The sequence below is a fragment of the Chlorocebus sabaeus genome, chromosome 21, assembly GCF_047675955.1.
Source record: "Chlorocebus sabaeus isolate Y175 chromosome 21, mChlSab1.0.hap1, whole genome shotgun sequence".
Classification (NCBI taxonomy): domain Eukaryota; kingdom Metazoa; phylum Chordata; class Mammalia; order Primates; family Cercopithecidae; genus Chlorocebus; species Chlorocebus sabaeus.
Genome location: NC_132924.1, coordinates 100,168,061 through 100,194,774, shown reverse-complemented (window position 1 = coordinate 100,194,774; position 26,714 = coordinate 100,168,061). Strand labels below are relative to the sequence as shown.

Here is a 26,714-nt window from a genome sequence, read left to right as displayed (position 1 = left end):
CGATTCCATGTTCCTGCAAAAAACATGATCTGGTTCTTTTTTGTGGCTGTGTAGCATTCCATAGTGTATATGTACTACATTTCCTTTATTCAATCTGTTATTGATGGGCATTTAGATTGATTCCATGCCTTTGCTATTGTGAATAGTTCTGCAATGAACATTTATTATATCCAAGTGTCTTTATAGTAGAATGATTTATATTCCTCTGGGTATTGCTGGGATAGAATGGTAGCTCTACTTTTAGCTCTGAGGGAATAAAAGTAATGGGATTGCTGGTTAGAATGGTAGCTCTACTTTTAGCTCTGAAGAATTGCCATACTGCTTTCCACAATGGTTGAACTAATTTGCACTCCTACCAACAGTGTATAAGTGTTCCCTTTCCTCTACAACCTTGCCAGCCTCTTACTTTTTTGACTTTTTAGTAATAGCCATTCTGACTGGTATGAGATGGTATCTCACTGTGGTTTTGATTAGTAATTCTCTAACGATCAGTGATACTGAGCTTTTTTTTTTTCCATACCCTAGTTGGCCACATTTATGTCTTCTTTTGAGAATGGTCTGTTCATGTCCTTTGCCCACTTTTCAATGGGGTTGTTTTTCTCTTATAAATCTGTTTAAGTTCCTTGTAGATGTGGGATATTGTCAGATACTAACCTGGAATAGCTAAATACCCCACTTAAAAGGCACAGAGTGGCAAGCTGGATAAAAAAGCAAGATCCAGTTGTATGCTGTCTTCAAGAAACCCATCTCATGTGTAATGACACTCACAGGCTCAAAATAAACAGATGGAGGAAAATCTACCAAGCAAATAGAAAACAGAAAAAAAGCAGGGGTTGTAATCTCAATTTCAAACAAAACAGATTTCAAACCAACAAAGATTAAAAAAGGCAAAGAAGTACCTTTACAAAATGGTAAAGGGTTCAATTCAACAAAAAGACCTAACCCAAATATATATGCACTCAACACAGGAGCACCCAAATTCATGAAGCAAGTTTTTAGAGACCCACAGAGACATAGACTTCTGTGCAATAATAGTGGAAGACTTCAACATTTTACTGACAGTATTAGATCATAAAGGCAGAAAATTAATAAAGATATTTAGGACCTAAACTCAACATTGGACCAAATGTATATGATAGACCTTCACAGAACTTTCCACCTAAAACAGTAGAATATACATTCTTTTCATTGCCAAATGGCACATACTCTAAAATCAATGACATAATTGGACATAAAACAATCCTCAACAAATGTAAAAGAACTGAAATCATACCAAATTAAAGTCAAGACTTTGAAAATCACTCAAAGCCATCCAATTAAATGGAATTAAACAACATGCTCCTGAATGACTTTTGGGTAAATAATGAAATTAAGGCAGAAATCAGGAAATTCTTTGAAAATAATGAGAACAAACATAAAACATACTGGAATCTCTGGGGCACAGCTAAGGTAGTTTTAAGAGGGAAATTCATAGCACTAAATGCCCACGTCAAAAAGATCTCAAATTAAAAACTTAATTTCACAACTGTAAGAATTAGAGAAATAATAAATCAACCCCAAAGCTTGCAGAAGATGAGAAATAACAAAAATCAGAGCCGAACTGAAGAAAATCGAGACATGAGAAACCATGAGTTTATTTATTTATTTTTTCTTTTTGTTTGTTTTCGAGACAGAGTCTCACTCTGTCACCCAGGTTGGAGTGCAGTGGTGCAATCTCTGCTCTCTGCAATCTCCACCTCCCTGGTTGAAGTGATCCTATTGCCTCAGCCTCCCATGTACCTGGAATTACAGGTGCCTGCCACCACAAGTGGCTAATTTTTGTATTTTTAGTAGAGACAGTGTTTCACTATGTTGGCTGGGCTGCTCTCAAACTCCTTAAGTGATTTACCCACCTTGGCCTCCCTAAGTGCTGGAATTACGGGCATGAGCCATAGCACCTAGCCTGGCCTAGGAGTTTATTTGTTTGTTTGTTTGTTTGTTTTTGATGGAGTCTTGCTCTGTTGTCCAGGCTGGAGTGCAGTGGCACAATCTCAGCTCACTGCAAGCTCCGCCTCCTGGGTTCACACCATTCTTCTGCCTCAGCCTCCCCAGTAGCTGGGACTACAGGTGCCAGCCACCATGCCTGGCTAATTTTTTGTATTTATTTATTTATTTATTTATTTTTTGTAGAGACGGGTTTTCACTGTGTTACCCAGGATGGTCTTGATCTCCCGACCTTGTGATCTGTCTGCATCAGCCTCCCAAAGTGCTGGGATTATAGGCATGAGCCGCTGCGCCCAGCAAGAGTTGGTTTTGTGAAAAATAAAATAAAATAGGCCACTAGCTAGAGTAATAAAGAAAAAAAGAAGATCCAAATAAGCACAATTGGAAATGATGAAGGGAATATTACTACTCACCCCCACAGATATAAAAACAACCATCAGAAACTACTATAAACACCTCTCTACACACACAAACTACAAAACCTAGAAGAGATGGGTAAATTTCTGGACACATACACCATCCCAAGACTGATCTAGGAAGAAAATGATTCCCTGAACAGACCAATAACCAGCTCCAAAATTGAATCAGTAATAAATAGGCTACCAACCAAAAAAAGCCCAGGACCTGATAGATTCACTGCCAAATTCTACCAGATACATAAAGAAAGGTAACACCCATTCCTACAGTATTTCTTATATACAGTGTGTTCACAAGTCCTGACATTTATTTTGCTGAAAATATCTCTGGTTGGACTTTCACACCCCCATGTCCCCTGACACCAGCTGAACCCCAGCTTTCATGCTTGCAGTGTCATGATGGCTGTGACTCCTGGAATTCCTCCAATTCCTCCTGAATCTTTCTACAGTACTGCTTTTATTACACCCATTCCTTCTATAAATGGCAGTGACTCCCTATCGCATGCTGTGTCATGCCAGCTCCTTTCTTGGTGTATCCTTTTTAGTCATGTATGTTTCCCCAGATTTGCTGGGATCCTCCTGCGCACCTGGCTTCACCAGCTTGGCTATCTACCTTTTCCCCACATCATCTCTTTGCCTAAATTCCCTGGGATTAACCTTTCTTCTTCTTTTCTTTCTCTCTCTCGCTCTTTTTCTTTTTTTTTTTTTTTTTTGACAGAGTCTCGCTCTGTTGCCCAGACTGGAGTGCAGTGGTGTGATATCGGCTCACCGCAACCTCTGCCTCCTGGGTTCAAGCGATTTTCCTGCCTCAGCCTCCTGAGTAGCTGGGATTACAGGCACATGCCACCATGTCTGGCAGCCTTTCATCTGTAGGGAATTTTGGATGGTCCAGCATCAAGGAGGTCAAGAAGCTGCTTTGAAAATTGAGATTCACCAACTTCAATTTAGGATTCTTTAGTTAATCAGTCTGGGGCTCTCCTATAGTGTGAAAAATCAAGAACATCCAGTATGGAAGTACAGTAGACTATTTCCATTCTGGTGGGAAAAGTATCCTCCCCAACTTTAGCATCTGCCGACCTGAATCGAGCAGTGATCAGGTAGACACTGAGATGACAGAAATAAAGTCCTGTCATCAGTAACAATAGCAGAGAGATGTCAGTCAACATCCCAGGTGGTAGAGGAAGATCTGGAAATACAGTAGAATTTGAGCTTCTGCAAGCATCAGCAGGGGGAGGAAGGATGTGGGGGAAAGAAAGATAGACATGGAGACGAATATTCTGCTGCAGGAGCCCCAAAGCCAGAAATTATTGATTAAATTGATAGCTTGATCTGTGCCCATTCACCTAGTAACCATGGGAAAATAAGTTGTGTTAATTTTAAAATAATAATGCCCAGTTCATAGAGACACTTGAAAATGTTAATGTATTTTTTTGGTTAAAAATGGTGAGCTATCAGATTAATTCAAACAGCTGAATTTTGTAGTTTATATTAGTTAATAATTGTGTTCTTCTTCAAGATCATTAAAAAAGTGACTGAACTAAATGAGATAACATATGTAAATCACCTAGCACAATTTCTAGTAGCTAGCATAGTCCTTAATAAGCGGGAGTACTTTTGCCCCTTCCTTTCTCTGATTTCATTCAATGATTTAAAGAAAATTATTCATGTTTGTAAATAAAATTTAATGTCTCTCTGTGACTATTTTGCTTCAGTTCATGTGAATCTTAAGAGTCCTAAATAAGTAGAATAAATGATATGGGGACAGAAAGAATAAGTGCAGTTGTTTGTTACACCTGTCTCAGGTATATAAGGTAGGTGTGCAACATGGAGGCAGGCAAGTTTCATATGAACATGTTCAGTCCCACTTTCAGGGTCACCCTATCACCATATAACTGGACATATTTGCACAAATGAGTCCCTGTTTGAAAAAGCCAATATGTGGAACCCTGAACTTGCCAAGTAGGCACATTATGGGTGATTATTCTACTACAAAAGATTCTTTGCTCTGAAAGACACAAAATGAGTTGAAATTTTTTTTTTTTTGCTACATGCATCTGTTGCTTAAACTAAATTCTGTCTAGATGAAAAGTACATTAATATACAGCTGAATAAATCTGCAAAAACTAGGAATTTCTGATGTTGCTATTCTTGTTTATCTTCTGGATTTGGAATTAAAAAAAGACATACCATACTTACAATTCTTAAAGAAACAAATCTTAAGAAGTTCACTAACTCCATATTCTACTGTTATATATCATTGGGTATTTTGCCTATATTTTCTGTATTCCATTTACTAAATGTATCACTTATTCAAGCAAATTTCATATTATATCTCGTTTCTTACTATCCTATTCATGATACAGTTTTGTATAAACTATCAGTGAAAAAGAATTGTTATTTGAAAACTTTTCTTCTCTTTCTCTAACCAAATTATTACATATTGCATGTCTTTTGGAGTGTAGGTACTAGTACTCTTGTTTGTATCATTTTATAAAATAGATATGTTAATGTATATATGTATATATATTGTATATGAGTATTTATTTGGCCATACATTAAAGATTCAAAGCCATACATTAAAGATTTTATCAAGTTTAAATAGTTGCTCTCATAACTTCCAAAAGGATATGTGTTTGTCTAGCCTAAAAGTGACATTTTAGAAACTTGTTTGAAAACTTGCCTCTCAATATCATGTAGTTCTCAGAAAGATGAAGTCTTTTGGGACTGAAATCTCCTCGAATTTTTATTCTTTTGTCATGTCTAGTTTTTAAACATCTCTTGAGGATTATGGTAGCTGTAGAAAATGTCTCCCAGTGACTTTCATGTGGGGCTTAATGTCAGAATATATAACCACTTATCATTGGCTAGGCTGAAGTGTTTCTTTAGTGCTTGTTTTAAAAGGTGAATCATCAGCAGGGATATTCCTAATCCATCTTTATGCACACACCAGAAGAGAAGTTGCCAAGGTTTTTATGGCTAGTCAGATGCTTTCAAGAAAGTACAAGTGGCTTTGATTTTCAGGTTTTATTTGGTTACAAAGAGAGAAGGAACATATTTGGTCTCATGGATGGAAAATGCTCCTACAAGATAACTCTGCTGCATTGATGTAGCGTAGTCATGAGTTATCTAGAGACTGTTTGTAATTATGATGAAGGATTATGGTAATGTAAGTGTGAGTCAGTACCTCTTAAAAATCATTTATATGGGCTGGGTGTGGTGGCTCACGCCTGTCATCCCAGCACTTTGGGAGGCCAAGGCGGGCCCATCACAAGGTCAGGAGTTCGAGACCAGCCTGACCAACATGGTGAAATCCAGTCTCTACTAAAAATACAAAAATTAGCCTAGTGTGGTGGCATGCACCTGTAATCCCAGCTAGTCAGGAGGCTGAGGCAGGAGAATCGCTTGAACCCACGAGGTGGAGGTTGCAGTGAGCTGAGATTGCGCCACTGCACTGCAGCCTGGGTAACACAGCAAGACTCCATCTCAAAAAAAAAAAAAAAAATCATTTATATGAACCAATCATTTTGAGAAAACATCTACAAAATGATGGAGTTACTCTAATACTTGGGGGTCTCCCACATGTCCAACTTGTCCAATTCTTGCATTTGAATCTGGAATTTTTTTCTCCTCTGCCTATTCATTTTTCAAGATACAAAAATATGTTCTCGCCCCTGTAGGATCTTCTTGGCAACTGTAGATTATCCTTTCCTTTTCTGAGTCCTCAGAACACTCTGTCATATCATTAGAGCCCATAGCAGATTGTCTTGAAATCTGTTGCTCACCTGTCTCCCTTATTGCTCTGTGAGCACCTCAAGGTGACACTGTTTCTTCTGTTTCATCTGAGCCCTTGTACCTAGAACAGTGTCTGGCACACAGCAAATGAACTAATGAAAGAGGTCACACACTGACAGTCCGCACAAACCTCCCATTATGTTTAATGAACTGGTAACTACATATTTTTGGAAGCGTTCATAAGTTAATTCAGATAATATTCAGATAAATGTCTCATCCAAATGCCCAGGTTTATCATGGTTGCTAACACGGAGACTCTGCTTGTCACCAAGCCTGTGATGGCAAAAGGCCCTCTCTCACAGCTTTCAACGCCTCCTCCAGCCTTATATAAATGTCTCTAGTCAAAATTATTGACTGGATCTGCCTCCTATCCTCCATTACTTGCTATTCAGAATGTTATAGAAGAGGTATGTTGTGGTGAAGGAAAACAATTTGAGGAAGGTGGACATTGAGGGCAGGAAATTAGAAACAAAATAACTGAGTTTTTTTTTTTTTTTTTTTTTCCACTAGCCTAAATATGATCCTATTTTAGGGCCTGAGAAAAAAAGGAGGAACTAACATTTATAAATGTTTATCTTTAAAATGGGATTCAAGTGTTACCAGTTATGGGACAAAGTGAGTAACAAGCCATGAAATCTATCCCCACGAAAACTATCTCCTCCAACTCTAACCTGTAACTTTCAAATTCTCCTCCTAATTTGAGATCTAGGAAGTTTTAATAGACCAGGAACTGATTTGTCCAGTTGCTGTTCTCTCCTACCTACCAGGAGTGCGTTGACAAGAACAAAGAGAAACTTTAAAGCTTTCTTGCCCTTCCTGGGGCCAGGCTGTGGGGAGTGCTGATGAATTTAATTTGATGATATTATGCCATGACATTGTGTCAATATGCGATGATGTGTTGTGATGGCACAGCGTCATCACGTGGTGACGCAACATCATGACGTAAGACGTCACAACGCCAGTTAAAGACGTGATTCCAGGAGGGTTTTTAAACTGAGCAACAAATCTACAATTATTTAACTAAAAGCTTGAGATTTTAGGCAGCTGAACTATAAATTACAGGTTAGAAAATGTTTCTTTGCATGAATTATGGCTCATTTTAAATTTGTATATGGCTCCTTCTAGAAATTGTAACCTCTGTTCTTGCAAGGTAGCTTTAGAAATCAAAACATAATTTCATTTAATAGACTGTTTCTATCACAAGTTTTCCCTATATTAGGTTTTTTTTGGGGGATATGAGCTGGTGCTAAATTTAAGCATACTTTCACAATGAGATTTAGAAAATATAATCTTTTAATTTGCATATTGTTAAAAATTAGTACCTCATAGAGCTACAGGTAAAATGATTTATAATTGAAATTACATTGTAACTAATATCTTTTATAGGCATATATTTTATAATAATCTTGCACTGAGGTTTTAATAATAGTGATGTCTTAAAAAGGAGAAATGATTTGAAAATACATTTTACTTTGTTTGTGTGTGAAATCTTGGGAAAACCTTTATATATTTTGTGCCTCAGTTCTACCATCTTTAAAATGATGAGGATGCTTTTATTTTTCTTGTTTTTATAGGGATATTATATGGACAAACTGTGTGATGTATGTAAATGTTCTTTGTGTTCTTTGGAACAAATGTTATATAAATCTAGGGTACTATTAAATACTTTCTTCAGAGCTACATAGTCTCTACTCATGAACTTGAAATCCAGTAGGGAAACATTTGTTTAGTTAGAACCAAGATGGGTTTTATGTTTGATTCTTCATCTTAACTTTTCCCTCTGATTGCTTCATTTCTAGATTTACATGTTTAGAAATGAGTTATGCTGAAGTATAGAAGACAGTGGCATAAACATATTTTTGATATTTAAAGTTTTGGTAATTCTTTCTGTTCTGTAAATGTGGATATAAAGGTGTATGTTTTTCACTGGTGAAAAGAACTTTACAATCCACATTAGGGTGAACATAGTTTGAGCAAAAGTTCAAATTTTTTTTCACTCATATGTAACTTTGTCAGTTCACAATCCAGAGAAAACTGGAAAAGCCTGAAGTGTCACAAAGCTTCTTCGCTACATTTAATTTTCCGTGGTGAAGTGAGGAGATTACTTTGTTGTTTTAAAATTCACCTCTGCTTTATCACTCCTTCTGCAACTCCAGTAAAAATGTACCAAAATTTCATGTCTCCTGAAAGTGATACATGACTTCTGGATGGAATTTGAAATGGTGGCTGATTACTTTTGAATACTTAAGCTCCACCAGTTGACAGCTCACATCTGCAGAAAAACAATTAGCAAATTTGTGAATTATCGTTGGTTTACACATTAAACAAGCAAAGTAATTCTTTATAACGTTAACCAACAGGCTGTGTCTTGATTACAGGATATTGTTGTTCGTTAATAAATTGAGCTATTTTTAGATTTTGCCGGTGTATATACATTTTACTTGCTTGCCTTTCATATCTCAGTCATCATTATATGCCAGTCTCCGGGACCACCTGCATCATCTGTGGGGGGCCCAGTGTTCAAAAATTACTGACACTTTTAAGATATTGACAGTAGATCATTAGCTAAGTGCACATCCCTTCTAAGTACAGGCCCTGGGCAGCTGCTCAGTTTGTACACCCGTGCAGACCTGGCAGGCATGTCATGCATTTGGCAGCTTTGGATTTAATGTGCTTCTATAGTTTATGGCCTGTTTGTGTGATCTCCTGCTCCTTTAAGGTGAGTTTTGGACTACTTACTTACTTTTATCTCTTTCTAGATGATAGTTTACTTATAATGCTTATTTTTATCTCTTTCTAGATAATAATTACTTTTTGTTGGCTGGGAATGATCTATGGCCATTTCTTGCTTATCTGTACTCAAGAATAATGTAGAGCAACATATCATCAAAAATTTCCTGAAATAACGTGAATTAATGAAACCTGATTTAAACTTGGGGAATGCCTAGTTCAAATGAAAGCTGAATTAAACAAAATTTTAATAACTTTATTATTTTCAAGTTTGTACAGTGTTCAGTAAGGACTGCGAGCAAGGATGTATAACTGTTCAGTCCTACCTGAGCTGAGTTAAAGAATGGATCATTAAGAAATTGGGAAGATTTATTTGTACAGAAATTGTAAGCTACTTATTTTTAATGGTGTGTTTTTTTGACTTTGGTTGTAAGGTCAATCTTCCTCCCAGAATCTTGTTTACACTAACAATTTACTTTGCAAACATTTTTTCCCCCCTTAGAGATAGCAAACCTTGATCCTATTTTCTTCTGAATTATTGCACATTTCAAATGGTAGAATCTGAGCTAATGAGGCTTTGGTGTTTTTTTCCACCTTGATAAGAAGCATATGTGTGTTGTGTGAGTGTGTGTGTGTGTATACGTATTTGGGGATGGGTAGCAGATTGTACTTCACACCGTATCTTGCTAAGACCGTTAGTAATGTGAATAGGTCTTTTGCAATCACCTTTCTTTTAAGTAATTTGTAGATTATGGATTTATTTTCTTTCAGGTTTGCAAGAGACCTCAAAATTCATTCAGATAAAGCCCCCACTAGTGACTTAATTCCCTATACAGTATTCTAATTGGTTGTTCAGCCTTTGTCCCTCTACCCAACATGGGAGAACTCATATTCTGATAACTTCATACCATATATTTCTTTATCGTGCCAAGTCACAGTCTCCTTTATTTGAGCCTGTTAATTCTCATTTGACCTCTTTGGATCCTTCAGAGGAAGACTATTTTCATTCCATAGACTACCTAAAAAATATTTAAAGATAGATGCCATGTCCTTCCTTAGTTTTCTTTTCTGTAGACGAAAGACATCATTTTAAAAAATGTTCTCTTATCTGTCATGGGGAAGTTTCTTCTGGTATAAGAAATTGAATATCCAGTTTGTCTATTTCTTTAAGGTTCAACACCAAAATCCATCTGCAGCCTGGAATGAAGTTATCATTGGCAAGGAGAGCAGGCCTATAACCTCACATCTCTGAGAAACTTTTATTTCTATTATTACAGAAATTTCTTGTTTCTATTATTGTACCTAAAGGTGGTATAGCTTATGGACAGTCATGCCACATTGTTGGTTCATATTGAATTTATTGCCAACCAAAGTTTCTATGTTTCTGTCTAGGTAGCTGCCAACTATTATTTTTTTGTTTTAGCATTCTGCACTTGAGAATTATGATTTTTGATCTTATGATTATCTCTGTTAAATTTTGATTTGTTCAACTTGACCCATATCTGTACACTATCATTATCTATTTTGGTTTATACGACCTATTTATTATCCCACTCAATGTTTTGTCTTAACATTTTTAGGACCTTGTTGTCTATCTAAGCCATTGATAATATTTGGGAACAGAAAGAGGTCCAGAACAGAATCCTGTGGCTCAATTCTTTTTCCAGGTTGAGGTTCTTATCTTATTCACTAGCCTTTTGGGTACAAATGTTCAACTAGTTACTCGTTGCCCTAACATCCACTCCACATTTTTCCATCTTTTCTGTTTGGGTATGTTGTTTTCTGTTTTCTGTGAGATGTTTTGCTGTAATGCAATGCGTATTATTGACTGCATTTCATAACCAAACAGACTAATAACCCCCTCAAAGAAAGTTACGAGGTTAATGTACGTAATATGATATTTAAGCAGTTTAGTGGAGATAAAATAGGTACCACAAATGATTTCCAAAGTCAGTCATTCACAGATAGTAAAGTCAACTGTATTTATCTAAATAAGAATAAGGTCTGGATGGATCCCACTAAGTAATTCTCATTTTAGGCCCTCGTTATTTTTGTTTTGAGTTAGTTTTTTAATCAGCAGCGAGGCACATCATAACGGTGAACAATAGAAAATTTCAGCAGAGTACTAAGGAAGAAATATAAAGCTGCAGTCAATGTCGAATGCCAGTTAGAAGTAATTAGATATACAAGGGTGAAACTCTTATAAAGCTAATTTACAAAGCATATGTCTATCTTTTGGATATTAATATTATCACTGAGATGGGCCAAGTCAGTCTTAGAATCCTGACTCGTATTTAGTAGTACTGTAAACCTATACCAGTTAAGAATTATCTACTTCTCAGAGTTACTGTAAGGATTAAAAAAGAAATTGTCATTTAATGTCCCTAGCATAGTGTATCAAGTAGTATGAACTTAAAATTAATCCTGTTAATTCAGTAAGCATTAACTGTATGCTGTTATGTATCAGATATTGGGAATGTTTTGTATAATAACCAAGATGCAATGTATACTTTTCCTTTTTTTTTTTTTTGAGACAGAGTCTCGCTGTCACTCAGGTTAGAGTGCAATGGCATGGTATCGACTCATTGCAACCTCTGCCTCCCAGGCTCAAGTGATTCTCCCGCCTTAGCCTCCTGAGTAGCTGGGACTACAGGCACCCACCACCACGCCTGGCTAATTTTTGTATTTTTGGTGGAGATGGGGTTTTTCCATGTTGATCAGGCTGGTTTTGAACTTCTGACCTTGTAATCCGCCCGCCATGGTCTCCCAACGTGCTGGGATTACGAGCGTGAGCCACCGCATCCAGCCCCTTCTGTTAAATGAAATACACATGTATGCATATAATCAATAGAAGTAAGTCTAAACACACACATATACACACTGCACTGAATCTAGCTTAGACCTCATTAATGAGTTTATCATTTCTCAACCAAAAGAGTTCAAAACTTAGACAGACTGGCCGCAATGCCAGATCAGTGGATTTGTTAGGTCATTCCACAGAACCAAGGGATTTCAAAGATGGGGAGACCTTATAAATAACAAAGTCCATTTTGTCTATATCATAGATTAGGAAACTGAAGCCAAGAGATGTTGAATGATTTCCTAAAACCACTTAGTGCCTTTTAGAGCTAAAACCATACATTAAATGTGTTTCCTACCATATCACACTCACCAAGTGCCTAAAAAGGAGCATGGAACCCTCAAGCTTGTGATACTGGTGTCACAAATCACAAGGTAGAAAATGGCATTTTAACTTTGCCTGCTGATTTGAGTGTGCAAATTAGTAAAACTTAAAAGATAACACGTATTGATGGTGAGTATATTTTTTGTACATTGGAAATATTTTGTAGTAAATAATAAATTAGTCAAAATCAGTCACCCTTTTTAGGCATACTTCATCAATATTATGATGTTAATGTTGAAATGACTGAGCACATTCAAATACAGAATCTACAAAGTAACCTATTTGGAAAGGGAATTGCCTATGTAAGGCATAACTTGAGGGAAGATCAAAGGAATCTGTTCCTAAAAATGAGAGGCAAAGTTTTCCTTCACTGAAAAAGTCAGCTAGTTAGTTGTACTGAATCATATCTAATGTTAGGGTGAGAGATAAGGAGATAGAGGTGATGCCTAAAGAGTAGGAATAAAGTAATGAACATTGCTGTAATGTTGATTTGGAATTCTCTTCCACTTAGTGAAATTCATTGCTAAGGGAAAAGATTCTCCTTCAAGGAAAGGTTGCTTGCAAATTCAAGGTCATTTTCTAAATCCCACACTGCTTGTCTATGTGCCAAACTTTCCTGGTTTTATTTTTATTCTTTTTGCCTTAAAAATACCTCCGAATTCAGGTTCTACAATTCCTGCTTTGTGATGTGTTATTAGTCCCCAGCCCATTTGCTGGGGCCATTGTAAACAAGGGGCTATTAGAGTGGACAGCTGGACAGGGAACAACTACTGAGAAGGTTGTTGCCTGTGCATAGAGGAGATAAAGAGAAGGGGCTGAAGTTATATCTATTTGAGCACCAAAATATATTGAAGAGGGTGCAAGAGGCAGAGAACTTCAGAGGTCACTGAACTCAGCCCCTTCTATTTTGCAAATGGGAAATGAAGGCCTAGAGAGAGAAAGTAATCTGCCCAACACCAAAGAGCTAATACAAAATTGGGCTTACAACTCAGGTAAATTGATAGCAGATTCCAACTGATTTTTTTTTTTCTTATCAAAAATTTTCATGAAACATTTTAACTATACATAAAAATGCATAAAGTAATATAAGAAACTTATGTGTACCTACTCCCTTTCTCCCCAGGTCACATCTTAACCAATTGCTATATTTTCTTTAGATATTTTAAGAAATAAAATGGGTGTGAAGCCCCATGAATACACATCCCTGATTCCCCTTCTTCACCTTTCCTAAGGCATGTGGGCATGCCACAAACCATATTCAGTATTGTTCAGCATGTTATAAATACTATGTAAATATTAGCAAAATGTATGCGTTGTTTTACAACCTGCCTTTTTTTTTTTTTCTCAACGTTATGTTTTTGAGATTTCTCTGTGTTGATACATGGAACTCCAGTTTATTCATTTTAACGGTGAGTAGTATTTCTATGCACAAATATATCACAATTTGTTAATTTGTATTTGGATAATTTTTCAGTGTTGGAAATGGTGTCATAGTGAACAAAAAGAATGTATATATAGTTCTTTTTGCACTGGTGTGAATTTCTTCAGATCTGAGTTTTTCTGCTGGTGGATCATGAAAAGGTTACGGTGAGCTGCTCAGGCCAACACAAACAGGGCCTGGGGCAAGCCTCTGGCAGCCTTATCCACTTAACATGTGGTATTGTGCGAATGCCATCATTTTCTCTCTTTTTAAAACTTTTATTTCAGGTTCGGGGTACATGTGCAGGTTTTTTGCCACAAAGGGAAAAGGTTGTGAAACACCATGCTAAAGAAGTGGTTCTCAATCTTAACATGTATCAGAATCAACTGGCGGGCTTATTAAAAAGACTGTTGAGTTTCACTCCCTGGATTTCTGATTCTGTACACCTAGAGTGGGGCCCAAGTGTTTGCATTTTAACAAATCCCAAGTGGGAACCACCTTTGAGAGCCACTAAGGCATCTATCTAGGAGTTGACTTGTGGGTTCCAACTGATTATTCAAATACATTTTCATTATTGCAAATATTGTATTATAATTAGTATATCATGTAATAAATCAAGAATGTCATTTAAAAATAGAAGTGATAGGATTCAGTAATCTACTAGCTTGGAATTTGCAAGCTTTTGTATGAGAGAAAGATGGAGAGCATTTAATTATGTTCAGAAATAACTTCCCTATAATTGTAAATTCTGTGTTCCTTTTTGAGTGTGCAAACCGGGACAAGGACTTTAAAAAGATAATTATATGAGAAAAGCAGTCCTTCATTCTTTCCCCTCTTATCTTTATGGTGTAATCAATAGGTCTACCACCATTCACCAAGGAAGAAGAAGTAAAAAGGGAAATGTTACAATTAGAACGTCGTCGGCTCTCAGCAAAAGTTGCAGAGTTATCAGAACGTGTCTTTGATGCACACCTCTTTTGGGTCAGTGTGTGCCTGTTGAAGTTCACTCTCACTGCTGTCCCTCCCATTGCATGCTTCGGCTTCCCTGGACACCTGTGCCTTCAGAACTTTCCTTCCCCTTTTGTCTCCCCTTCTCAAAGGGCATCTGTTTCTCTCTCCTTGAAAATATGATACTCCATTTATACCTTCAGTAAAAAGAGACCAATGAAATAAAATCTTTTGCAACCAACAATTCAGGTTGGTAGGGAGAATTGGTGCTGAAATGGACCTTCACTCCTACCTCCACTTCTAAAACACACTTGAAATGGATTCGGACCTGGTGTGAAGTAGCACCTCCTCCACGGTTCCAGTCTTGTGAATGGTCTTGGTATCCTCCCTGTCAGAAAATGAGGGCTCCTTATCAGCTCCTACTGTTCACACATCCCCCATGCACAGTCAGTCCCTGTTGACTTGAATCTGTTCACCTTCATCCACCCTGTCTCTGCCTCTGTTCAGATCACTGCACTTCTCATCTGGGTGATTGCAATGGCCTTCTAAATGTGCTCCATTCTTGTTCCCTTCCAGTCCATTCTTCACATAGTGGCCAGACTGACCTTTAAAAAATAAGAGCTAACTATGTCATTCCACTGCTAAAAATCCTCCCTAAGTGGCATCTCATTGCCCTCAAAGTTAAATCCACATCTTTCAGCCCGACCTGACCTGGCCCTTGCCTGTCTCCAGCATCACTTTACATGGCACCCACCTTGTGCTGCTTTCCACCACGCACACCAGACTCCCCTACTTCTTTTTTCCTAAGGCATTGGATTCTCCTCTGTGTCAAGCACAAGCCCTTGTCTTTACTTGACAAATTCTTTCCTCCCTCACTGGTCTGCTCTTCTCCTTGCTAACCTATACCCGTCCTTCAAGTGGAGCTTAAGCATCACTTCCACGGGGCTGTCTTCCGGGACCATCGTACCTCTACCATGCTGGCCTGGCTTTGCTCCCATGTTAAGAACAGTTCTACATCTTCCCTCCTTCTCATGGCTCTCCTAATACTTCTAAGTATTTATTATTTGGTTTCCCTATTGGGCTATGAGCTTAATGAGGATGGGAATCCTTGCCCATTTATTCTTAGCACTGAATCCCCAAGACCTAAGATTGTGCCTAGTGGCCACTTGATAATTGCAATAAATATCTGTGGCTGGTTGATATAAATTATTGACTGCATTTTCACATATGGATTGCACACACATATGTATGCGTTTGAATTTGTCAACATCATTTACTTGTAAACCTGTGTCAGTGTGCATGGTTTACAAACTCAACATGAATAAACTGGAGATCAAATTTGTATGACCTACTTTTACGTTGTTTAACATAGAGCCACCCAGTTTGTCACTGAAGAATATACAGAAATATTTCATTAGCAAATCCTTCTATATATATTATTCTTGCCAGTAATGTTGCTACTCTCTCTGTGTGTGTATGTGTATGTTTGATAGAGAGACAGAGAGAGAAAGAGAGAGATGGTTTTTCTAGACCTACTAAAATTATTACATTTACAGTGTGCAAGATGAGATTTGAACTTGGAATCTACCTATTGGTCAGCAGGCTTGAAAAAGAAGATTCAACACTCAAGTCATGAAGTGTCTTTTAAAGAATATAATTTGTGACTCTATGGGAGAATAAGAATATAATGGTGAGCCTCTAGTTTCTAGGGCTAGAGTAAATAAATTCCTACGTCTATAGGTTTATTTGAAGCAAATCTAATACGTGAAAACTTAGGGGCTTTTTTCCATGAGCGATTCAAGAACAAAATCCAGGAGTCTGGATCTATAGCATCCAACTAATTTTTATTTTAAAAGTATGATTTATCTAAAAATTCATAAAATATAAAATATACATGATAAGTCTAAAATCATGAAACTCTTAAAATAATTATAATATCATACATTAAATAGTTTATTTATGAAGCATTTTCACAAGGCGAAATCCAAACTGGTCTAACTTCAGATACCAACCTTTGACCTTGGATGGACTCTAGGTTTAAAACCAGCTCTGCTTTGTATTAGTTGTGTGGCTTGGCTAGTTATTTAAACTTTCCTCATCTTAGTTTCCACATCTGGAAGAAGGGCATAGTATGTATCTTATCCAACTGCTGAGAGATTAAATGACATGAATTCTCCCTCAATACTGCCATGGCCTGTTGAATGGCTTTGCAGCTTCTGTAAACTGTCCTCACCACAATAGCCAAAGTAAGCCTTTAAAAATCTGCCAGATCACCTTGTTCCTCTGTTTAAAATCTTTCAGTGACTTCTCATTTTGGTCAGAGTAAAGCCCACCAGGGCCTTTGCAATGTGGTCTCTATAATCTCTCTGATCTCACCTCCTCTTCTCTCTGCTTCATCTGTCTCAGCTACACCAATCTCCCTGCCATTGCCTGGGCACACCAGGAATGCTCCTGCTGTGGGCTCGGGGGTTCATGCTCTCACCTCTTTGAAATCTTTGTTTAGATGGCACCGTTGCAAAGAGGCCTGCTGAATATCCTTTACAAAATTGTAATTCCTTCCCCTCCCCCTCCCGCTTACCATTCTCTCTGTGTTCCTTTTTTCGTCACTTACTATTTGCTCTATTTTTATTGTTCATTTCCCTCAATTAGAATGTAAGCTTCCCAAGGGCAGGAATCATTGTTTGTTCACTGTTATATTTCAGACACCTAGAATGGTGCCTTGCAAATAGCATTCAATAGATGTTTGTTGAGCAAATGAATTTTAAAAAAAGTAACTTAGTAAAACACCTAGATATATATTGGCTATCACTAGATATTGAAAAAATGTTGGACAGTTTTATTGTTTATTTAATCAGAGGAAGGTATTTTGCATGGCTTTTTTATTTTTTGTGACAGGGTCTCACTTTGTCACCCAGGCTATGTGTAGTGGTGTGATCACTGCTCACTATAGCCTTAACCTCAACCTCTGGGGCTCACATGATTCTCCTACCTCAGCCACTCCAGTAGCTGGAACTATGGGTATGAATCACCATGCCTGGCTAAGTGTTTCTGTGTTTTGTAGAGATGAGATTTCACTACATTGTTCAGGCTGGTCTCAGACTGCTGGGCTCAATCTGATACTCCTTGGGAGTATAAATTCATTTGCAACTTTTTAAAAATAAAAACATCTGAAGCAAATATGACAGAATGTCATTTTTAAATTTTGGGTGGTGGGTATGTAGGTGTTGCTATATTTTCCTTTGTATTGTTTTGTGTACTAGAGAAAAAGATTGAAGAAAAGAATACACTTAAAGCACTTAGCATGTTGTTGCCTGACCCACTGGAAGTGGTCAGTATGTGTTAGCAGTTGCTGCTATAATTGCTGTTATGTCCCTATTTAATTACCTCCCTGCAAAATCATATAGCCCTCAGCCTGCCTGACACCATCCCTGGCTGGACATTCCCTCTAAATTAGCTCTGCTGTCCTGCTTGACATGGAGGGATTTGAAGTTTCAAGCCAAACTTTCGTACTTAAATTCCTTGGTGATTGTTTGCTTTTTTTCTTTAGCTAAACTGTAGTTCAAAAGAGTACCTACTGAGAAACATTGTGTGCATAATTTAGGTAAATTGCTAGTAAAAGATTTATTTTAATTACTTTCAATATCTAAATTGTGCCAGAACTTTTAAATAGACTCAATTTCACGTCCCCTGTGGAAAAGTAGATGCATCTTTCTAATCTTGGTTACTCTAGGGCAAGATGTATTGGCCACCCAGATTGATCTTCCTTCTTTGTAGGCAGGTGGAGTAGGGAGAGTGGGCTGTCCACCTCATGGTGGGGAACAGGAAATCTCCAGCCCTTGAGCTTGGTTCTGCTTCGGAGAGAGGGTGAGTGTGTGTGTGTGTGTGTGTGTGTGCTCATGATTTCTGAAGAGAGTTAATTATTCTGGAAACAGTAACTTCCTCTCAGATGCCCTCCTGGGCAGCTGCTGTTGGCAGTATCTGGTGAGCTCTGAGCTTCCAATTCACAGATGCCCCCGCTTCATCGGAGAGCCAGCTCAGTGCTGCTGACGGGGCCCCTTCCTCTGCTTACCTCTCCCTTCTGAGCAAGGGATTAGGCAAGACTTGAGAAAATTAGGTCCTAAGAAGAGGTTTTAAAAATATGGAACTTGTGTGAAAAGGGTAAAACAAATCAAGTCTGTCTTTGGTATTCTCCAGCTCCCCCTTTAGGACTCCTGTCCCCCTAATCTCTAGAAACCTCTTGGCCACTGTTCTTCCAGAAGTCCATTCCCTTACCATGCCCCTGGCTACCCAAGCATCTCCTGCAGGTGACTCCAGAGCCAACTATCTGCAAAGGGTTTTATCTTTAAAATTCTTTTTCCGTTTCTTGTTAAAACCTTATCACCCATTGCACCTCCCCACTTCATCTTAATCAAAACCATGACCCCTTGGCCCTTGCCATTTCTTTGCTCTTCTGTCTAGATATATAACCCATTTCCTTTCTCTCTGGTGCTCTACTTGGCCCAGTTCAAATGCCAACCTGTTGCAATCCTGTTACTTACCCTGCAGACAGGTATTTTTCCCTGTCTCTGCTCTGCAGGCCCTTTGAACTGTTAAAGTATTCCCTGGCAGACAGAAAATGGAAACTTTGAGGCTAACTGAGGCTCTCAAAGTTAAAACAGAACCAGGTGGTCCTAGCTGGGGGAAGGAACGGTAATTGTGTTCTCAGAAAGATGAGTATCACAGGACTGCTCTTTCTACAATCAAGCTAAACCAGTTCCTGTTGTTAGTGCCAGGATGAACGGTGGCCCAATCCCCCTTCCTCTCACCAGAAAGAAACATCTGCCAAGACTCCTGGTTTTGGGTTTGGAACCAAACAGAACTCAGTCATAGCTCAACCAGTCAGAGCTCCCTTGACTCGACTGGATGAAACAGGGCTCAGCTGTATCAACCAACCAGGGCTAAGCTGTATTGATCAATCAAAACTCATCTGCACCAGCCAACCAGAACTAAGCTAGTTTCTATCATTCATTTGCATAAACCAACCTGACTGGAAACCTGGGTAGGAGGTTTTGCTGTGAAACACAACACTCTCTTTGTTCTCCAGAACATAACTTCATTTTACACAGTGGGCTGTGTCTCTCTGATTTCCAAGCTGTTCACTGGAATAAAGTCCCTTTCCTTCATATTCCTCTAGAGAACTTTTGTTCATAGAACATAATCTCTGTCAGCATATCTCATACATTGTATTATAATTGCCTGTTGGTACATTTATCTTCCTCTTAAATGGTAGAGAATACATTTTGTTAATTTGTGTTTCCCCAAATAGCATAGCGTCTGATCATCGGCACTAAGTGAATGAATGAATTAATGAGTGAATGGAAACTTCCATTTTATCAGTACAAGGAAGACACTGATAAATTTTGAGTTGAGGTGATGATGATTTGTGGGAGCCCATATGTCATATATTTCAGCCTTTCTCTGCCTAAACGTTACCCTGCACCGGCATTGTAAAGGAAGTAAAACGAAGCACCTCAGCCTCCTCTCTCCTACAGATGCAACCCTGCCCTGAAACCTGCTGATCCCAGCCCACTGTCTATGCCCCATTTTGTTCCCCTGCTTTTGGGACTGCTCCTTGATTCAGAGAACTTAACAAGAGCCTCATTGCAACTTTATGCTCTGGGTAATTTACCCCCTCCTTGCCTGACCACAGACATGCTAATTACTATCATTTGAAGGAACTACTTTCATTTATTATTAATCACTATAAAACTCGAATTCAATGTGTTTGCCATTATTTATTTCTCATACATGAATCGAACACCTGCTGTCAACCACTATGCTACATATCGGAGATGCAAGGATTGGACTTACATGTCAGATTAGTTGTATCTTTTTGCTTTAAACTGGGACATTTTTCTATTCATGTACTCTTTGTTTTTCCCATTTTCTTCCTCATGTAGCATGTTAGACAGCTTGTAGCTTTAAGAAAGAGACATTTTGATTCCCCATCCAAAGGAAAGAAGGTAGGCTTGAAAGGTGAGAAGCAGAATGAGTTTGTGTGGTAACTTGGGACCAAGCTCCCAACACCACTTTTGATCTTCCCATTCTGGGGTTAGAAAACTGGGCCTTGCTTTGGACAATCCTCAGTGGGTTCATCACTGTCTTTATTTACATTATAAATTTGGGTAGCCAGTCTCTCTTTTTTTTTTTTTTTCCCCCACAAGGAATACAGAAGTAACTTACAGGACAGTTATCTTCTATGTAGCTATAATTCTTCAGTCAGTGGGATTTGGCTACACTAGTTTTACTCTTATAAGCATGAAATAATTGTGCTTGAGAGAAAATGAGACAATTCTGTAGTTTCACGTTGGTAACTGAATAGGAAACGTAGTCAGTGGAAATTTGGATGGGCATTTGTGGCATCTGAGCGTAAATTCCTTGCTGGGCACTGTCCAGAGTGATGGAGGTCTTCCAGTGCGGTGACCATGAGAATGTGTCTCTCAGATTTCGGAATGTAATAAACGGACAAACCCAACAGCTCTGCTCTGAAATCCATCACCAATGGTGCCCATGAACTCTTCTTGGCAGGTGACTCAGCATGGCAGAGAGACTAAAGCAGCCCATTCCTGGAGATACGGGACTCCTCTATAGTCTTGCAAAACTTGTCTTAGACCTGGACTAGAGTATCCCTCCTCCCCCACCCATCTCCCCTCCTTCCCTCCTCCCCTCTCCCCCTTCCTCCCCTTCCTCCCCTTCTTCCAGTTCTTCCCTCCCTCCCCAACCTCCCTTCCTCCCTTCCCTCCTTTCCCTCCCTTCCCTCCTTTCCCTCCTTTCCCTGCATTTCCCAGCCTCCACTGGCTTTCTCCTCATTTCCTCCCACAGGAGTTTCCCCAAATAAATTAGTCTGCTGGGACTACCACAACAAATACCACAGACTCAGTGGCTTAAGGAACTGAAATTTGTTTTCCCAAAACTCTGGATATTAAAAGCCTGAGATCAAGGTGTTGGTTGGGTTGCTTTTTTCTGAGGCCTCCCTCTTTGGCTTTTAGATAGCTCTTTTCTTCCTGTGTCTTTGGTTAGTCTTCTGTCTGTATCTGTGTCCTAATTTCCTGTTCTTATAAGAGCACCAGTCCTATTGGACTGGGCCCATCATAATGACTGCATTTTAACTTAGAGGTCCTTTAACCTTTCTAAAGACCTTGTCACTAAATGCAGCCACATTCTGAGCTACTGGAGGTTGGGACTTCAACATACAAATGTTTAGTGCATCCCATAACACCTACTAAACTTCTTTCATGTTTAATCCTGTATTAACCTTTACTTTTTAGAGGAAGTGGGCCAATACACCCAGCCTCCCTTATGGGTCCCTCTGATTTCAGATTGCAGTGCTTTGAGTTTGCTAAGCCTCAGACACAACTGTGGGGTGAGGGCTCTCTTTGACCTCCTATCTATTTTGAAGGGTTCCCAAAGTCTTTAGCTTTAACTTTGTCTTTCATACATTTCACTTTATATGCTTTAATAAGTTTTGCTATGGTTACCATGATTAAATGAATTTACTATCCACTGTCATTATTTCTAGTTGTTAGTTGGTCAAATATAGCCATTGTTTTATTAGGTTCAAGCCAAGAAGATAAAGAAATATTTACCACTCCATTTTAGCAGATTATAATATAAAGTTTTGTGTGTCATCTACTGGTGACAATTTTCTTTTTCCATTTTTACAATGGATTATTTTTATTATTTAAGTTTTATAGGTAGCTTTCTAGCTTCTGAATTTATTTGCTCTTTCTTTTAACTGACAGTCAAGATAAGAATACATATTCTTGTAGGTAAATAAATTTAAAAAATAATCTTTTTAAGTTCTTTATATGAGTTCACTCAAAGCTTATGATAATGTAATGAGCACGTTAATATGACATAAAGAGTTCTTTAAGATCTTAAAATATCTTCTGTGTCAGAGAAAACAATTTTTCTGCCTGGACTGGAATGTCCTTTCACCAAATTTATATTCTATATTTTCTTTAAGGCTAAGTTCAAAGCTCACTTTCTTCACATTGGTTTCTTACTTTGGTCCATCCTCTCCTCTCGTATTTTTCTATAAATCATGTGTACCGTAACTTTCTTACGTATTGTCTTATATTTTTCTTCGGTGGCTTCAGGTGTGTGTACAAACTCTGGTCCCCAGAGCTAGACTATCAATTTCCAGGCATATCTTGCTATGTTATTTAGATGCTAAGGGAAAAAATAAAAGGAGTATAAGATATGGTTCCTGTCAATGGCTCCTTTAATGTTGGAAATTGTAAGCAGCAAATTTTGAGGCTCAACTGACAGAAAACAACATTCAGTATGCAAATCAAGTGCAATTTATAATAAAAATTAGTGATAGATATGTATACTGCCATACGAATTATTTTGCATCTGGTAATAGTCAAAAGTGGTACATGTATTTCATATGTAACTGTAATTGGCATTTCTTTTACATCGTCAAACCATGTTTTCAGTTTTTCTTCATTAATTCTGAGGTATATATTAAAAGCATCCGAGTTGGCAGTTTTTTCCTGACGCTATATATAGTGTAACTAAACACACACACACACACACACACACACACACACACAGGGATGCGCATGCACGCACATGCACATGTCTGGAATTCAGCATCTGACTAGCTATGACTCCTTGTGATCCTGTGTTCTGCAGGGCTGAGATATCTCCGCTATGGTTTGTGGTTCTGCAGGCTCCTCTTTTCCCCTCTTTGTCCTCTAATTTAAAAGGTCCTCATAGCCCCCACTCCTTGCTCCTCCTATCCTCCTTTGAAATTGCGAGACAGCAAAACTTTGGGGTTTGCAGCCTGGGCTGATGGATGCAGCAGGATGATAATACTTTGAGAGAAAGGAAGCAGATGAGTGTCCAGAATGCCAGGTAAGTTGTGGCATAAAGTGGGGGCAAGAACAGAGCAAGAGGGACCAGCATGTCACAGTCTTTGGTCAGACAGGAAAGAAGTGAGGTTGGGGGAGGGAGAGGCTCAGACAGGTGAGAGACCTGGGCTCCACCTTGGTGACAGTAGCTTGGAAATTTCCTCTAAGTCTACTGGGCTTGGAGCAAGTCCTGGGAGGCAAATTGAGGATTCCAGAAGCCTTGTGTATTCACCCAAGCAAGGGTTTGTTCTCTGGAATTCATGGACACGGCTTCAGCCTCAGAGATATATGAGTTCCTGAAAGATTTTGGATAGGATTTTATATATTTTTTTCCTAGTGAGAAGATCTATACCCTTAGCAAAAGGATCTATGATTCAAACATTGGTTAAAAAGCATTTCACCATCATGTAAAATGATTTTCTTAAATCAGTTTTTTGAGCTGATTATGTGGGAGGAAGTGTGGGGCTGAGCAAAGGCACTGAGAGAAGCTGAGTGGTAAGCAGTATTCTGTCTCTCTGGCTCTTATCCTTCTGTTTGTCTATTTTAAATTAAAAGTGAGGAAAATTAAAAGGAAAGGTAAACGTGAGTCATTAAAGAGAATCAGGAGCAAGATTAAGATGACTATAAAACCTGTTTACTTGCTTAGGGTAGGTCATAAATTTGGCTCTAACCAAAAAGAGAAACCTGGTTAATTTCTCTTGCCATAGGATCCAGAAGAAAAGACAGAAAAATTGCTTTGGGAAAAGTCTACCTTAGTACCAAAACCAGACAGCACTCTCTCCCCAGAATCATAATGAAGGGCACTCTGTGCAGTGTAACAAGCAGTGTCCTTACAATCTCCTAGCCACGGGCCCATGGTCAAACCCCACAGACTTGGCTCTATGATTGACCAAACCAAATGGCAACTTTCAAAGTAGCAACTCAATACAAGCAATCCTATTAGGGCCAATACTATGGGGCTCCAAGGGTGGGGATCTGCTGCTTTTCCTTGCAGAATGGGCTTTAGAGTTCTGAATATTTGGGCAATATATATGTGCTCCAGGCAGGCTATCAAATACAAAGGATTCCTTCCACCTAGTTGAGGATACAGATTGGGTAGCCATAAGTTTGCATTAAAATAGGTAGGAATTGAACAATGAGAACACTTCCACACAGGAAGGGGAACATCACACACCGGGGCTTCTTGTGGGGTGCGGGGAGGGGAGAGGGGTAGCATTAGGAGATATACCTAATGTAAATGACAAGTCAATGGGTGCGGCACACCAACATGGCACATGTATACATATGTAAAAAACCTGCACGTTGTGCACATGTACCCTAGAACTTAAAGTATGATAATAAAAAAAATTGTGGATTCTGTGTTAACACTCATGTGCCTTAATAATAATGCTGGAGAAAGGGTAGATATCCTTGCAGGAAAACTGAAGAGTTTTTGTTAGGATATGTGCCTGAACAGAAAGATACCCCACTTCCGTTAAGAAGGGTACAAGGGAGATTTACTAGTTGTATCATAAGCAGATTCCTTAACTCCTCTATACCTCAGTTTTTTTTTTTTTTAATATGGTAGGTATAAGAATTAGAAATGCACTTATATCAAATGAGTGAAATAAAGTGTAGAACACTGGACAACTGATAGTTATGACTTGTTAATCAATTATTCACAAGAAAGCCAACTGGAATTAGCTTAACAAATATACTTGTCCAAATCTCAAAGGGCTTCATAATCTTTGATGTGAGTGACACGCAATAATACTGATAAATGTAGAGCAAACCAGTAGTTTGTAATTAAAAGCCCAAATATTGGGGGCAAGTAACAGCGGAAGTCAGAAGAGAGAAATACCTGTCATATTGTCAGGGAATGCTTGGTGGAAGGTGTGACATGTGGAATTAGAAGAGGGAGAGGCTCAAGAGGAGAACAGAGTGAAAAAAGCCGTCTGAGAGGGAAGCAGTATGGGGATGGGAGCCTGTGTGGCTCCTCTATGGGAAGAATTAACTAACATTTTTAATAGGTCCCTCTAGGCATGATGAAATCTTTGAGGATTAAGAAACATCACAGATTCCCATGATGTCAAAAGGCAGCTTGTAAATTACCACACCATTGACTGATTTCTCACACTATGTAGACTCCGATGCTTATCAACGTGCTGAAAGTGGAAGATGGAGAGGAAGCTGCCCCTGCCTTTTGAGGAGCTCAGTGTTTAGTTAGAGATAAAAGCTGAGAAACAAGTAATAACCCTGTGGAGAGTGGAATTGGGAAGAGAGTACTGTAGCTGGGTGCTCCAAGTGGCCGAAGTGGATGTGGGAGAGCAGTCAGTTGAAGTCCAGCCAAGTGTCTGACCAATCAAACAACCCAGTCAATCACTTGGTTAATTTATGCACACTACACAGACCTGAGTAAATGTTTCAGGAAATTGACTGGCTGGTTGAGTGAATCAACCTAATCAAGTGTTTGCTGGCACTGTATAGACCCAGCCTTAATAATGCAAATATCGCTGTAATCTCTTGCCTTTGAAATGATTCTTTGGTGTTTTTCAGGGGATCTGGGCTAGTGGTCTTGTCATGTTTTAACATTCTGCCCCATAGTGGGAAAAGAAGAGTTTTTTTATGGAATATCACTTATTGTCTAAAAACAGCTCTGCAAATATTTTCAAATATTTCCAACATTGACATTATTTCAGTGATACAAAGATGTATTTGAATCTCTTTTTAAAGGCTAAAGTTCTTTTTCTGGCCATTTACTGGCAACCAATCTAAACTGAGCTGCTTTCGTTTATGACCATGCTCACTTTCCTAGCTTTTAAAAATATTTGCTTTTAAAGCTTTACAGATATTTTTTTTTTCATGCCCACCCCAACCAATCACTTTTGAAATGGCTTGAGTGAAAGTTCAGAGTTTTATGAGCTTTCCTACAGTAGTGCTATTTTTGGGAAGGAAAGAATGATATTTAGTTCTTTTCTTTCCCAAAAAACCAATTTTGTCTCCATGATCTACTCTACAGCAATGTTCAGTGTTATTTGAGGGATAAAGTGAGTACAGTTTTGCTTTTATCCCCTGGAGCTTGTACTAGTGAAAACACTGAATTTGTGCAAGGTCAGGGATGTACCTCTGTGACATAGATTGTATAACCAATGTTGTAATCTGACTCTGCAGCCTCTTAGTCTTAACTTTAGTCAACAACAAGCACAAAGATAAACTTTGCCATTTAAGTGTAGGTATGAAGAGGGAAAAGGGAAGGAACAGGGAGAATAAGGTTAGTATAGCAGAGCAGAGCAACTGTGGTTTTTTGTACAGTAGATTAGCTACTTTACCTCTTAAGCTTATTTTGGGCCAGGGTACCTGCAGTA

General features: G+C 38.5%; 1 protein-coding gene across 2 annotated transcripts in view; it reads left to right on the top strand.

Annotated features, from left to right (window-relative positions):
• GRM8 (glutamate metabotropic receptor 8) overlaps nucleotides 1–26,714 on the top strand; it is an 801,552-nt gene that overhangs the window by 187,382 nt on the left and 587,456 nt on the right. The gene's annotated exons all lie outside the window — the stretch shown is intronic.